The sequence below is a fragment of the Miniopterus natalensis genome, chromosome 5 (genome assembly GCF_054644295.1).
Source record: "Miniopterus natalensis isolate mMinNat1 chromosome 5, mMinNat1.hap1, whole genome shotgun sequence".
Taxonomy (NCBI): domain Eukaryota; kingdom Metazoa; phylum Chordata; class Mammalia; order Chiroptera; family Miniopteridae; genus Miniopterus; species Miniopterus natalensis.
Window position 1 is genome coordinate 73,144,948 of NC_142085.1, and position 16,433 is coordinate 73,161,380.

General features: G+C 34.5%; 1 protein-coding gene across 2 annotated transcripts in view; it reads right to left on the reverse strand.

Annotated features, from left to right (window-relative positions):
* Positions 1-16,433, reverse strand: part of HBS1L (HBS1 like translational GTPase) — a 59,223-nt gene that overhangs the window by 31,911 nt on the left and 10,879 nt on the right. The window contains exon 1 of one of the 2 annotated variants that reach the window (XM_087817636.1): positions 2,450-2,500. The exons of the other annotated variant lie outside the window; for it this stretch is intronic. The gene's annotated coding sequence lies outside the window, so the exon portion shown is untranslated. Of the gene's footprint in view, positions 1-2,449; positions 2,501-16,433 lie in introns of those variants that run through there. 2 annotated transcript variants of the gene reach the window in all.

Sequence of the window (16,433 nt, forward strand, 5' to 3'; positions counted from 1 at the left end):
AAATGCGGATGTGGGATCAGCTGATGGAAAAGATAAAAATGAAAGGGGTTGTTTGAAAGTATCAGGAAGCAAAAAGATCATTTTAGATATTTTAGAATTTCTGAGAAGGTAGAAAGGGATGGGATGCAAAGCACAGGCAGACACTGAGCTAAGATAGAAGACAGGCCCTTACGCTGTAATGAAGGCAGATTTGCATGTTGAGGAGCTTCTATTTTCTCCATAACATAGCAAGCAGCTAGTTACCTGCTAAGGCTGGGGGTGAATGAGGAAAGTAAAAAACCTGGTGAAGTAAATAAAGTTTTCAACAGTCGTTGCACAAAGGAGAATTATTTGAACATAAAAAAATTAGGAGAACTGTTGGATGATACCGAGAGCCCACTTAAGATATGTAATAAATACTTTATAATGGAATAATCAATCTGCCTTTCTATGTGACTTTTTCTAGCAATGTTCAGCTCAGGAACAGGCACAGAGAAGACATTACATGCTTCATTCAGGGTTAAGTTTCTACCCAACAGGTCCAGGAAGAAAGCAGAAAAAGAAAGTAGCTGAAAGATTGGCAAAAAAGGGCAGGGGTTGAAATTATAAATCATAAACTCTAAAGTAGATTTTAAAAAATTAAATATAGAAGAGTACTGATGCACTGAGAGAAAGCAGAGGGGTCCATTGGTCAAGAAAAGGTCATGATATGAGAAGCAAAACCAGGCAGTAATGGTCAGAATGAAATGTGTGCATTTGTCATTTAAAGGAGGGGGCATTAGTGAATTGCTGATGAGACGTGAAGGTCACTGGAAATAAGGTGGTCAAGGAACTAGAAGTCCAGAGTGTCAGACTTGGTGTTTTTCTGCATCAATGCACAGGTAAGCTATGGTCATGAGGAGCTCAGGGTGGAGAAGAAAATTGTGAGCCAGATGCCAGTCTTCAGTGCGTAAGAAAAAGTGGCCATGAGGTTGTTCAGTAGATGACGGCAGTGAGGACTAAGGAAGGTTGGTTCAGGCAAAAAGACAGGAGCTTTAAGGGAACAGGGATTTCAAAAAAATAAAAAGGAGGAAGGAAGAGCAATGTTGGAAAAGGCAGCCAAGAACAAAGTTGACCTTCCAGACCCTGAGGTTTGAGGGAATATAAATGAAGCAAGGCAAGGAAGTGGGAAAATACTAAGAAAACATTGAAAATTATAAAGGGATTTGCTTTGCATGAAAAAAGCAGTCCCTAGGATTATAGCAAATGTAGAGAGAAGTGAAAGGTGAGTGAGGGTTAGGAAGGAAGAAGCTGAGAGCATGGTCCCAATGCTTTGTGTATGCGTGTTTGGGGGGAAGGAGTAGAACAAGCTGACTGATTAAGACAAGAAAAAGAGGCATAGTAGACTTTGGCCTCTTAAAAGAATGGGCGAACAGGACCATAAGGCACAAAAATGTCTCAATCAGGGCTTTACAAGACTAATTCTCACTTCTGCTAAGGTTCATTTTAATACCCTCCAATCAGTTTGCATGAAGGAAATTTCTTCACCCACTTACACATTTAGTACATTGAAATACTGTAAGTTTGGCTCCTTGAAAAAGTAGGTAGGTCATAAAATGACATAAAAGGTCTCTAAGCATAGAGAAAAATGACAACATGATCCTGTAATATTTCTCAGGATGCAATAAATATATTATTTCTCATTTCTGGTGATTCTTATTTACAGGACACATTTCAAACATTTGGTTATGCAAGTGAAAGTTTTTTTTACAGGAAAATGTCTAGTATTATGGATCTGAACATCACCCACTACAGAGCGAGTCTTAAACCTTTTATTTCAAACTCCTGCTGAATTTAAATGAAAACCTCTGCTTGCACATCCACAATTTACCCTCTTCGGACTCACGTCTTTGATTTTTAAGCACATTCCATATTCAACCATCAGCTCTTTGAGGGTAGGACTGCCTTACAGGTATGTCCACCTATTCCATAGGACACAACACAGCACTCTGCCGCAACAAGCATTCAACAAATAGAGTTTAATGATTAACCCCCAATGGTTTAAATTTTGAAACCATGAGTTGATCTTTACTGCTTTTGCAAGTTATCTTAGATCTCTTCTTCAGACAATAACCTCCTCACAGTTCACCTGCTCTGTTGACTTCTTCTGCTTAATGATACCAGCCACCTCCTAATGTTGAGAGATCTGGGTGGGTGCTAGAAAGCCAACTTGGCACTTGCTACAGGCACTCACATGTGTTCTCTTGCCAAGTGCTTTACAAGCTCTTTACCTTCGTAGCAACCATAAGGGTAGGTTTTTATCCCTATTCCAGATACGCCAAGGGCTATACAGCCTGTGACATAGCCAGACTAAACAAAAAAGAATTATATGGGTGCTACCATCAACCAGTGTATACACTATTGAGAGACATTTATAAAGTTGGAGATGAGTTACAGAGACTTAATAAGCAAGAGAATTGAAAGGATGTACCTGAGTGATTATGGAAGACTTAAATGAATGAGATTTAACCTGACCCTGAAAAATAAAGAGACAAAAAACACATGAGAGTAGGTATTTTTAATATCCATGGGGCAAAAACTCTGAAAAAGACTGGGCAATGATCAATACACTTTTATCGTAACACTATATAACTGAGTCTTTAAGGAAAAGCCTTCTTTTAAAAAAAGACCTTTTACAGACTTATTTTCAAGGATTCTACTTTTCTCCTCTAATAAGTAAAAAAGTATAATTGAGAAGTGGTATTAAATATTCTAAATTAAATTAGGAAAGATAATTCAAAATGGGGAAGGCCAAATTAAGACCAGGTAAAAGAAAAACTACGGAAACTTATGTGTGTTTTCTCCATAAATTATGCTACCATGTCTCATCACCCCATAATTACTTTTCCCAGCCCACTAATGAGACATCCCCCACACATCAGTCCTAGGATGCTATTTAAATCCTACAGATATTGTCTAGCCCAAAGCAATCAATTCTAATTAGTCCTGTATGGCTAGAAATCTAAGGTTCCGTCACCAGAAAATTCCAGAACTTGAGCCTTGACCTAGTCATCAAATATTCCAACTTAATCCCGCTGTAAAATGAGGATATCACCACCATTCACAAAGATGCTGTAACACATACTATATATGTGAAAGCACTCAACTATTAATTTAAAAAATATTCTCAAAAACTATAAAAAAAGAGAAAGGCCTTCCTGCTATGGAATTATCTCACCATTGCTCATATAATAATATCCTTGCCAGAAAACTCTTAAATAAAAAGTAATGGAAGTTTGTGATCAGTACACATTTACTGTAATTACTTTTTGTTTGACTGAATACTGCTGCACCCATTAACCTCTCTTTTAAAAGTGATTTTAGATGACTGGATCAACAAATGCTAGATGCACCTACCAATAAATACTGTAACATAAAAAGTGTGCCATACCTTGGCTTGCACCCAGCATCTTTTTTTAATTTACTTAAGTGTCATTTAAACAAGAAAAAAAGAAAGGCCTGGAAGTGTAAAATATACTCAGTGGGACTATTTGGGGGGGAAACAAGCCAAGTTGATGTTGAAGTTCATCTGGAAGAGTAAATGTGAGGATAACCAGTAAAATTTTAAATGAAGAAGGACAGGGCGCCCTAGCTGACTTGGCTCAGTGGTTAGAGTGCCAGCCCACGGCCTGAAGGGTCTCGGGTTCAGTTCTGGTCAAGGGCACGTACCTTGGCTGCAGGCTCCATTCCTGGCCCAGTCGTGGTGTGTACTGAAGGCAACCAATCGATGTGTCTCTCTCACATCAATGTTTCTTTCTCCCCGGCCCCCAAAAAGCAATGGAATAAATATCCTCAGGTGAGGAATAAAAATAAAGAATGACAGGGCACTGAACTGCCAGGTATCAAGGCTTCCTCTAAAGCTGGAGTAAAGTAACAGGTGGCAGTGACACAAGAGTAGCTTGATGAATTAGAAGAGTACATCCAAATGGAGCAAGTAATAGGAATATATTTTTATTTGTTCTACATAGCAATGATACTTGAGTATATGGAAAAATATATAGGAATATATGTTATGTACACTTACATACAAAAGTTCAGTATATGCAAAGAGATGCTTCAAATCAGTGGGAAAGGATGGGTTGTCCATTACTGTGTTGGGAATACTGGCTATTCATCTGAGGAAAATGTCTCTATATCATGTCTATGGGCTCTATATCAGGTCCATGGGCTGTCATATAAATGTCTTGTTGATTAAAGATATGAACATAAAGAAGAAAATTATTAAAAATACAAAATATTCAGGTAACACTGATGAATCTTATATAAAAATTTTAAAATTCTCTGATCAAGGATACCACAAGTGAACATAAAGTATGTGGGGAAATATATACAAGGGGTTTATACAATAAAAGAGCTGCTACAAACCAATAACAAAAAACTCAGAAAAAGTGAACAATACATAAACCTAGTCAAAATACACAACTCGAAGAAAGGTGCCTCAGGAATGGGTGGAAAAGGGAGGAGCAGGAGCAGGAGGAGGGAAAGACTGAAAAGAGGAGGTAGCTGGAGAGGACACACAGAGGGAGAGAAAAGGGGAGAGGGATATGTAAAAGTCCGTCTGCTTTTTTATTAGCATCTAGTGTTGCCAAAGGAAGCGGGGAGAAGAGCATTATCTGACCCTGCTGGCCAGAGATCAGCCTGGAGCACCTTTGGCAGGGAGAAACCTGATAAAAATAAAAATTATTACTATGTACACTATATTTCTGGGAATGTATTCTCTTGATTTTTCTTGGAATAAAGTAAAAATCTACTTAGCATTAAAGTTTAGAATTAGTGTACCACAACCCAAACTCTTTCCATCAATGATCCTGATTACAACGTAATACTGAAAACATCCACTGGGAAGTTCATGTTTTGAAACAAAGTTCTAGGTTCATCCAGTCAATCATTCAATGACAACTTTGTATTTAGAGTGCTCTAGTAAGGTTGAAAGTAATGCTCTAAACCAATGATTTTCAACCTTTTTCATCTCATGGCACACAAAAACTAATTACTAAAATTCTGCAGCACACCAAAAAAAAAAATTATTTTTTGCCAATCTGACACAAAAAAAATAGATAGCATTTTTATTTATTCACACAGGATGGCATTGTTGTGTTGGCTGTTGTCATTTTTTATTTGACCATCTAAGGGAAATGAGGTCAGTGCCCCTGACTAAGTAGTCAGTTATTATTGTATGTTTTCAAAATTCTTTTGGCACACCGGTTGAAAATCACTGCTCTACATAATTTTCTTTTGTGTTAAATAATCAATCCCTTTGTTTACACTCCAAGGCTCCTTGACAGCAGGGACTGACTGCGTCCCTTGGATTTCTCTATTTCAACCCAAGTATTTGATATACTTGTACAAACAAAATCATTTCCTGATAGCTCCTTCAATGCTCTGATAAATTCCTAAAGAAATGAAGGTGAAAACTAAAAGGGAATTTAAAATGTGACTTCTTTGAATATGTATTTGTACTAGGTTAAAAAAAATCATGGTAAAAATTTATCCTGCCCTTCTTGGATTCTCTAGAGTAGGATTTCTCAACCTTAGAACTGACATTTTGGGCAGGATATTTGTATTTTGCTGAGGGCTGTGCTCTGCATTACAAGGTATTTAGCAGCATCCCAAATATGTCTATGGGTATAGCCAAATGTCCGTTTGTGAGCAAAATCACCTCCAGTTGAGAACTGCTCTAAAGAGTTATTAGCAAAATAATTAAATACATATTACAAACCCTACACACACCACCTCATATACATAATCTGAAATCCTCTTGCCAATAAAACAAGCACTTCTGAAGTCTTTTCCCATCCAGCCAAGCCTGAAACCTCAATTACTGATCTGATTCCCCATTCTCTTGAAACCTCTATATCCAACTAACATTAATTCTGTTAACTTCTCCTTCATAAATATTTCCCAGATTTGTCCTTTCCCTTATTTTCCCACCTTCCTAAGTCAGGCCCTTAGGATCTCATGCCTGTAGTATTCGATACGGTGTCTCTCTGTTCTCTCTTACTTGTCAAACCATGTCCTGCTATTGTCACTAGGCTTGTCATCATCTCACCTACCTGCTAAAACATTTTCAGTGGCCCTGTACAAAAAAAAAATTTTTTTAAATCTACTTTTATGTTGTCCTTTCTCTTCCTGACTACTCCCATAAGCAAATTGGGATTCTCTGGCATAAACTCTTATTTTCTCACATCGGTGGTCATGGTACATGGTATTTCCATGTTCATGCAAATGCCATTAATTTTCATGAAAATTATTAATAGAAGGAAGCCCAGGCTTCTTGATAATGCATGAATCACAAAGGCCAACTTCAGCATTATATGACCAAACACCCTTGGATTCATTCTACAAAGATTTACCAAGCCTATAACGTAAAAACACTGAATAAAGGACATGTAAATGTACTTGCATCCTTTTATGGTCCCTCCAGAGAGCCCCAATAACCACATGTCAAAACCCACCACTAATGTGACTTTAAGGGAATCACTTAACTTCTCTCCACGCCTAGTTTCCTCAGTGATAAAATAACAATAATAGAACCTACCTAATAGTGAAAGAATTAAATGAGTTAATATATGCAAAGCGCTTAGAGCAATGCCTGGTATGTTTTAAGTACTACACCCTTCACACCATGACAGAAAGCAACATAATCTGTGGGTCTCTGATATCACCAAAATGTCAACTTCCTTTTCCTCATTTGACACCAGGGAATCTACAGACACAAATTACTTTCTGGCAATCACATATTAATTCATGACAGAAAGGAGGGGAATGCCAACTCTGTGACACTGTGCTAGATACTGGGATAAACAGGTCCAAGAATAAGACGTGATTCCTGTCCTCAAGAGGCATTGGTCTAGCAGAGACACTACTCAAGCATATTCTTGTAACATGAACTGCTGTAACGCAGGCACAATGAGAGTGCACATAAAAGGTACTAACCCACCACACTGAAAAAATTAGGCAAGATTTCCCAATGAACCTCGGAGGAAGGGGATCAGGTAACACGACACAATGCATACATACTATGGCCAGTAGATCAGCATGGCTGAGACACGGGGAAAGAGATTAAGTGATGAGACATAAGGAGAGAAAAGAGGGCAACTCATTTAGGGCCATGAACATTTAGGCACTTGATTTTGAAATATAAGAGCCACTGAAAGAATTTAAGCATTAGAGTATCATACTGTGCTTTTAGAACTTACTCTGACCATAGTATGGAAAATGGATTGTGCAGGCAAGACTAAGGGAAGAGCAGTCAGTAAATTGTTTACTAAGACATGCAAGAAATGCTATGGAGAAAGGGATATCTAAAGATATTATGAGGTAAAATGAGCAACACTTGGGGCCCTAATATATGAAGGGAGGTGAGAGACAGTGCCCAGATTTTCCTAGCAAGGAAGGAGGAGTGGATGGTTATGTCACCACCAAATGGAGAGTATGTTCCACAGAACTAAGAGAAGAACGCTGGTCAGGATCTTACTCCTCTTGGATGGTCCTTTCATTAAGTGCAAAATTACAGCAGTCCACAGAGGAAATGCTTCCTCCTAAATAAATGGGGATTGCCATCAAACTTTATTCTTTTAAACACTGCCGAGATACTATCTCAGGTCTTTCCACTGTTCAAGTTAAATTGTAACATGTTCTTGGCACTGAGGACACAAAGATGAGTAATTATCTCAATTTTCAGGTAACTTTCATTCTAGATGTGATGGACATGTAGGTAGACAAGACTGAAAGAAAACAGACAAGGAAAGTATGAGAAATCTGCAGGAGACCACAAGTGCTATGACTGTAGCTGAGCAAGTACAAGAGCACAGAAAATGAGTAAGAGGGGACGGCCATGAGGGACAATACATTAATAGGTCATGGTAATAAATTGTTAGGGAGGCAAAAAAAAATTAGATTCAAATCCCTAGGACTCTAAGATATGAATATAAAACACAATGGCTCTGAGATTCTTTCAATACAAACAGAAATTGGATAGAAACCTGGGTAATCAAGTCTGCAGAGCAGAAGAAATGAGAGCACCATTAAAACAAGTAGAGCAACTTAAGACCTGGGAACGGATGACACAGCCTATAGGACAGGAGGGGTGAGAAGGCAGCCAATGGAGGAACTCTAAGAGGCAGGCAGAAAATAAGTATTCACGTTCCTTGTAAAGTCCTTACATGAATTTAGATTCATACAATCTACAAATTTTTGCACTATATTTTGTAAGAGGTCCTTTGGTGTAAACCATTATTTTACAGATGAAAATTTAAATGAATTTCTAAAGATCACTTGCCCAACCAGGAAATTTTGCTCTTCCAAGGCACCCACCCTTCCCTTTCCACTCTGTTTCTGGTTGCACCTCCTTAGGACCTCATGAAAATGATCTTCCTGAGATGACTGAACCAGGTTTATTTTGAAGCTAAATGTATATAAAAACTGCTTAATCAAGTACCTCTATAAAATATTAATGCTTTGTCCAGATCATGATTTTGTGATTTTTTGATTCTGTGAGGCTAATAATCATTTCAGATACTTCTGATAATAGTAAATAATAAAATCAATAATTCTGATTTGGTTTAATATTTGCATTTCAAAATCTCCTAACTACATATAGTTAAAGCTTAGCAGTTAAATCATTCTCTGCTTAATCAAGTTTCTGTCTACTACAATTTTAATTTCCAATGGGAAACCAGAAAGCTAGGCTAGTGACACCTGGATACTATCTTTTCACCTTTTGCTTATGCTCATTTTAGGTGAGGAATTTAGGTAGGGATATTTAGGCTCTGAAGCATTTATCTAGCATAACTCTATCAATTTTAGGCCACACGTAACCTCAAATTCTGGAAAATGTAACTCCAAAATGTCATGACTTGAAATAAAAAACCTTTATTGTATATCCTCACGTAGCATGTTACAGTCTGTATTATAAAATATCAAGATAAAGAATGTGCCTTACCTTTCCAACTAACCTATGAGTACCAGCAGGGAACTTTCAGTATTTCCCACAACATCCAATCCAGCGCCAGGTATGTACTAGTCACTCAAATATTTGATAACATTATGTAATTTTATACATGAAAAAAAGTAATATATTCCCTAAACCAGTGATTCTCAACTTGGGAAACCCTGGAGCAAAATAACAAAGATATCCTTGCCTCCCCGCCTTTGAAAATCATTGTCACTGGAAGATATTGATGCTGACAAGTAAGTGATAAATCTCTCAGATGTTCTGGCACAGAAAAAATGACTGAGAATGACTTAATCTTGTATAAAACTAGTATTATGGATGAAGAAGTGAGGTTCATGTATGTTAGAAAACTTGTCCAAACCAGTTTAACATTCTTTGAAAATTATAACTATCTACCATTTGTTGACTGGTTTTAAGTTCATAACTAAAAAGATGTTTGAAGATCTGCCACAAATCCAGAAACTAGTTCAGATGACCTTTTAAGGTTCCTGCCTTCATAATCCTATTTAAAAAAATAACCACTTAGCCTATTCAGTAAGAATCTCTCTCCCACACACATAAGTATCATTAATCACTAAATGACATCTGCTGAACTTTTTTTGAATATTTATACTATCATCCGCATCAAATAAGGTGTTAATGGAATTGTTGTTGAGGAAATAATATTCTTAAATCCAATAAAAAACAACCAAGGTTTGGAGGGTTTTTTTTAAATATAAAATCCATAACTAAACATGAGAAATATTACTAGGGAGTTTTTTTTAAAGTAAGCTTTTTTACCTGGTGGCATTAAGTAATTTCAAATTTAAACGGTACCAATAAAGATGTGAAATACTAGCACAGAACACTAGTTTTTGTTTTAAATTTAAAATGTCTTCTATAATTTCTTAATGTTTTAACAGTATTCTCTGAATCAAACTGGGATCTAAAAAATGATTCCACATTTAAAATTGTGTGTGCACAGATTGGAAGATAGATGAACAGACATAGGTATAAACTAAAAAGAGGAAAAATATAGGATACAAAATGGTACATGTAATAATTGTATGTAAAAACCTCAATAACATAAAGAATAAAAAATGCATAGAAAAAATCCTTGTATTGCAAAACACAAGACTGCTGTCTTGGGGTAAGAAAACCATGAGTAACTGTTTCCCCCTTTCCTACATTAAGAATCTATTACCTTGACATTGAGGAAAATAGTAAGTTAATAGGTGACCTGAAAGATTTCAAAAGGAGGAAATAATTTTTTATATTTATATGATTAAGAGAAATATTCAAAATAAGTTCACAATACATTCAATGTAAAACAAATTCACAATTTAAAGTCATTCAGATCAAAACACCTTGAGCTTAAAAAACATTTAAGGTTATTTAGAAAAAGAAAAAAACAAGTTTTCCAGCTAAGTTCACTTTTTGCTATCAAACATATAGTTCCTATAAATGTTTCAATATGCTAGTACATGTCGGCACATGCAAAGAAAAATAAGATTCTCAAAAATTCAAAGAAATCGTTGTTAAATTTTCAGTGAAAAATGACTTCAAATATAAAATAATTTCACTGAATCTGACTACACATTTAAATTCTAGTTACCAGATGAACATTCAGAAAATGCACCAACGAGCTACAGAGAATAAACCACTTCCTTCAATATTATAGCTGCTCTGTGATTTATTCAGTATGAATTATTTTTGCACTTTAAAACATCCTTTATTGCATAACTTGCCTCATCAAAACCATCATACAGCATCCATCTCCTATCACACAGAAGAAGAAAATTTTTACCCCAAAGATTCACTGGGATCAGAGTTCAACTTTCTATAAATATAACCAAGCCAGCAATTTTTTAAAATTAATAAACTTCGGATGAACAGATCTCAATCTATACATTAGATTGGATTAATACCTTGAGGTAGTATATACAAAATTTATGATCTAATGTATGCAATAAATTTTAATTCTGATATTTATTATATTAGTAATTTTTCTTAAAAAAAGAGAAACCATTTACATCTTATTTATAAATATTTAGTGCTGAGATAAAATTTTTATTTGTTACATCAGAAAGATGGCAGTCTACAAAACAAAGCCTTTTTATTTTACAGAATGAAACTGTATATATCCAAACCCTTCAAAAAAAAGCTACACAAACACATCAGTGTTGCTCACCATTCTTCCTTAGGCCTTCTGTTTCACTTACTATAAACTCTCCCTGAGAGATCTCATCTATAACCCCATCCCTGGAATTATCTACCCTTGAGTATCTCCCTAACAAATCACGTTAATCCTTCAGGTCTTAAAAATAACTATTACCCCCCTAACTTTGCAAATGAGGAAACTGTGATACAAGGTGTTATGTAAAATCCTAAGTGGTTCAGCTGGAATATAAATCCCAGCGGTCTACACAAGTACCTGTGATCCTCCAAATCCCAATGGAAACTAGCAGTGAGAATCAACAAACTCTAATCAGAAAAACACTGAATTCAACAAAGGAAAAGGTAAAGGGAAAATAAAAGTCTCACAGTATGCATATGAACTAAAATAAGAAAAAAAGTTTACAAGAATGTTGAAAATTTTAAGACAGGGTCCAACTAGCAATAAATGATAAATAAAAATTAAACTGTATTGAACAAGTCTAAAAAGCATTAAATTTCATTAATAGTCTCATCACTTAAGTGTCATTTACACTGCTATTTTAGTGACTATAAAATACACATAAATGCATACATACAAAGGCCTACACAGATTCAACCTAATCCTATCTCAACCTAGTTCTGAATTTCTTTCCTAAATTCTGCCTTTGGGATTTTCCAGAACATAACCTTAAAGACAGGGAGAGGCTACTGTACTTGAATAATCCAAACATACTTAAGTTTTAGAAAGACAATAAGTCACACACTAATCTCTAGACATCATGTTGAATTCATATGTGGAACCAAGAGTCATTCCTAAATGGTTTAAGACTTGGCAATATCCAATATTATTTAACATCCAGAAATAACCCCATAATAATGAATGTAATGAATTTTAAAGCAATTAGTAAAAGGAAAGGGAAACTAACATTGTATTAAAGGACTACTATATAGATGCTGGGTTAAAGGATAAGTCATCATAAAACTTGGAAATAAAAAAAGCACACAAGACTTTGAAGTAGACATTATTGCCATTTTGATGAAGAAACCAAGTCTCAGAGAAATCCAGCAATTTTACCAAGATCATGCAGACAGTAAACGACAGAGCTAGGCTGCAAAACAATATTGACCTATCTGAGAGCCACCATCACCTTCCACTATGTAACACACTACCTATCACAGCATACAAGCTTATGCATCTTTAAAATGCTAATGAAAATCTGAAAAAAGTTTGACACTTCTCTACACAAAAGTAAATTTTAGAGGAGTTAAAAGTCCAAAGGGCAAAAATGCACGTAATAATTATCTAAAAAGAAAAGTTAGAATAGGTATAACTTAGAGGTTGGAGTTTGTTTGTTTTTTAACCTGGTAAATTATAAGAGTGATATAAATTTTTCTATAGAAAAAGATCTAAATAAAGAAAACAAAAAGACTTGGAAAATTATTTACAATGCATATTACCTACCAATAAAAGGTTAATATCTGTAATATGGAAGAATCTACATCAGGCTGTTAAAAATGGCTAACTATGTGCAGAGAAAAAGGATAGGTAATCCCCAGGGGATTATTTTTTTTATAGAATCATGATTTTCCTAAAAGCCCAAAAAAGTTAGAAGTCATTTAAGCACCTCAATTCATTAGATTTTAATATAATCACTTTTTAACAGCACTTGTTCCTTGGGTGGTAATAAAAGAATATTTCTTTGAATTAAGTTCAGCTACCACTTGTTGAGCATTTTCTATGTGCCAGACACTGTGCTAACTGCATCACATGGATTATTTTGCTGCTCACAGAATCTTCTAAGTTAGATACCATTTGCTCATAAATGGTATTTTAGACGCTGCCAACCTGTAACCGAATGTATAATGCACATGGATACAATTTTCAGGGACACAAAGGGGACTGTTATCACAAGTCCCCCCACATTTGGCCTAATTCATCTTTGACTCTTATCCACCCTATTAATGAATAAAAACTTTAGTACTAATATAAAGTCCTGCTGTGGAATATAATTACCCTTTACAAAATAACAATATCAATGTTCTTATGATTAACAATTAATTGTAAGAATTACTACAATCTTTCTGAGAGGTAAGTTCACAGTACGTACTAAAACCCTTGAAAACCACCATACCTTTTTTCCAGCAATACTCTAGAAATACCTTTTATAAAATTACTGAAAAACTGCACAAGTGTACAAAAATGTTTACTGTAGCATTTTTTGTAATAATAAATTGAAAAACTTAAGTTCCTACTACGGTGTTTGGTTAAATGAAATAATGGAATACAACACTACGAAGCCTAAATTTATTGGGAGACAGAAGAAGGTCTATGAGTGGCTGCTAGGGGCTGGGGAAGGGGAAAATGGAGAGTTGTTGAATGAGTACAGAGTTTCAGTTTTACAAGATGAAAAAGTCCTGGAGACTGGCTGCATAACAATGTGAATATACGTAAGAATGCTAAAGTGTATGCTTAAAAATGGTTAGCATGGTAAAATATATGTTATGTGCTCTTTACCACAACTAAAAATAAAATTTAACCAATTTTTTTTTTTAAACTGTAAGTAGGTCTATAGCACATGATTACGCTGAAAGGGAATTAAAAAGTGGTGTGGCTCCATATTTTTAAAAAAGAACTAATATTCACTATATGTAGAAACATATATACAAAGTATTAAAGAGAGGAGGGCCTTAATATTAGAAGCAATTTATTCTGAATGTTGGCTCCACTGACTAGTTTTGTAGCCTTTGGCAAAATGTTTATCCATTTTTGAGCTTCAAAGCCCCCAACTGTAAAACTAGGATAAAAATAACCCTTACTTTAAATGATTATTGTGAATATTAAATGAGATAACAGATATAAAAGTTTAGTGCAATATTTGGTGTGTAGTTAAGTGTTCACTAATATTGCCTACTATTATTGCTTAAATGCATCAAAGCGCTAAGTTACAAATTCTTCATAATGAAATTAGTTATGGTTTTCTTCCACTGGCTTAATTGAATTTTCCAGTTTTATTCAACAAACATAAGCTCAATAAATATAAAAATATTATTTATTGAACCTTGTGCTTAAAAATGGCACCATGCTAGCAACTATAAAAAAAATAAATAAATCACTCGGGATTTTAAATCAAACAATTGTTGCATAGGTAAGGAATCAAAAACTACAAACTGAATAAAATTAAATAACCTAGAAAAGGATTTCTTAGGACTAATAATTTGAAAGCATTCAGAAACTGATACCCATTCTCTATGAATATCAAAGCCTCTTGAGTAATTCTAGCAGAAAAAATACTTGGAAGTAATTTTTAAATACCTCTCTAATGATAAAGCTGGTTTCCCTAACAAACCAGATTTATGCTTAAGATACTTATCAACAAAAACCAAACAAGGTAAAATTATTATAATAAAAAATTTTGTTGCAAGTAATACATAATGAAAAGGACACTGGAGTTCAAAAGAACTCAGTTTGAGTTACAATGTGGCTCTTGTAATATGGAATGAAGCAAATTATTTACATGAGCCTGTTTCTTCAATCTTCCTCATAGAGTCTCATAATGACCAAATAAAATACATACAAAGCCTGACATATAGTTTACATTCAACATATTATTTCACTTCCCTTGAGAGGTAGCAGCTCCCAGGACAGAATACTTTAAACATAGCCAATAAAAAGAAACAGGTAACACGTTCAGAGAGAAAATACTTAGTTATATTTGGTGCTGCTCTTAAATCAGACTTAGCCCCTGAAGGACCACCATAAAGCTCTAGGGAAAAAAGTCTGTAACTTAAATCTATGTCCCCAATGGCTACCACATTTCTCTGTAATAAATGTTGGCTAAACTGAATTTTGTCTTTTCCCTACTCTCCATCCCTTGTTATAAAATATCAACCACTCAAAAAATATTAAAAGGATTTATAATTGTCTTGGAATGAAACAAGAAAGTACATGCAAATATATGTAATCTGATTATAATTTGGTAAAAAACAACAACCACCCATAATTAAGATTAAAAGAAAACTCTGCATTTAACATTCACGCAATTCTTACATGGTTCTGGCTATTGTGAAGATAAGGTGTTTTGAGTCTGTAGCAAATTATTTTTAAATTAAGCAATTAGTGTTTCAGTTTTTCCAGTGTAGGTGTATATACAAAGAGAATCTTAAGACATATCTTAGAACATTCTGAACTAGTTTTTTTCACTCAAATAAACCACTTCCTTTCAAAAGCCCACATAATTTTAAAGCAGAAAGTCAATTGATGTTCAAGTTTTCTGTATGTATAAAATTCTTTTAACTGCTTGAACAAAATTAGTGATTGACATTTTTTTCACCAATTTACCTAAGAAAAATATATTTAAAAGACATCAAAAATTGTAGTTAAATAGGTCTACAAAAAAGGATTCATTAGTAAAATGAAATATGTAAGCACATTACTAAAAGGTTACTATAGACTTAGAAGTATTCATAGCATCTCCTATAACTGATATGTAATACAGACTTTCAGATTAATCACAGGACTTATTTCCAGGATACGGATAATAACACATTAGACCTGGGAACGGAGAAAGAAAGTTCATCTCCTCCTAAAAATCTAATGTCACACTCTTCCATTTAGTTACTCAGATGATGTCAAAGAGACACAGAACAATAAACAAGTAGGAAAAAAATGATCTTGCTGGAAGTGTCTATAGCCTGCTGGATCTTTTTAAATTTCTTGCACCTTCTTCTCTAGGGAACAACCACCTGCCATCAAGACCCAAAAATATGAGAATCAACATCTAAGTATAGATGTAAATAATATTTTACAGATATTCAAACAGTATGCAAATACACTACATGAAGTAGACTGCAGACACTATACAACTAACATAATATAATAATGCTACCAAATAACTACATCCTCATTATGTAAAATTAGGCTTTATTTTCTGAATGAAAGTTTACTTAAAGGGAAAACCAGATGAAATTCAAAGGGAAAGGAAAATGATACACAATAGGTTTCTAAACAGTATGAGCAAGCCAGTATTGTAAAGGCAAATCTTCTAAAAAATAGATCAATTGTGCAGTAAGTATTAAAGTATATTTATCCAAAGGTTCCAACACTAAAATAAATAACCAATTCTCTTAATGGTCTGGTTAATATAAAAATTGATTGGCTACATTCATTTGTGAGGCAATGGAAATACCAATTTTAGAAAAACAGTATGAAACATTAAATTTAAATTACATAATTCCTTGGCCATATCTATAGACTATTTTTTCTTAATTCTTACTTATTTTAGATCAATTACTTTTCTAAAAGAATCAAAATAAACCCAATGTT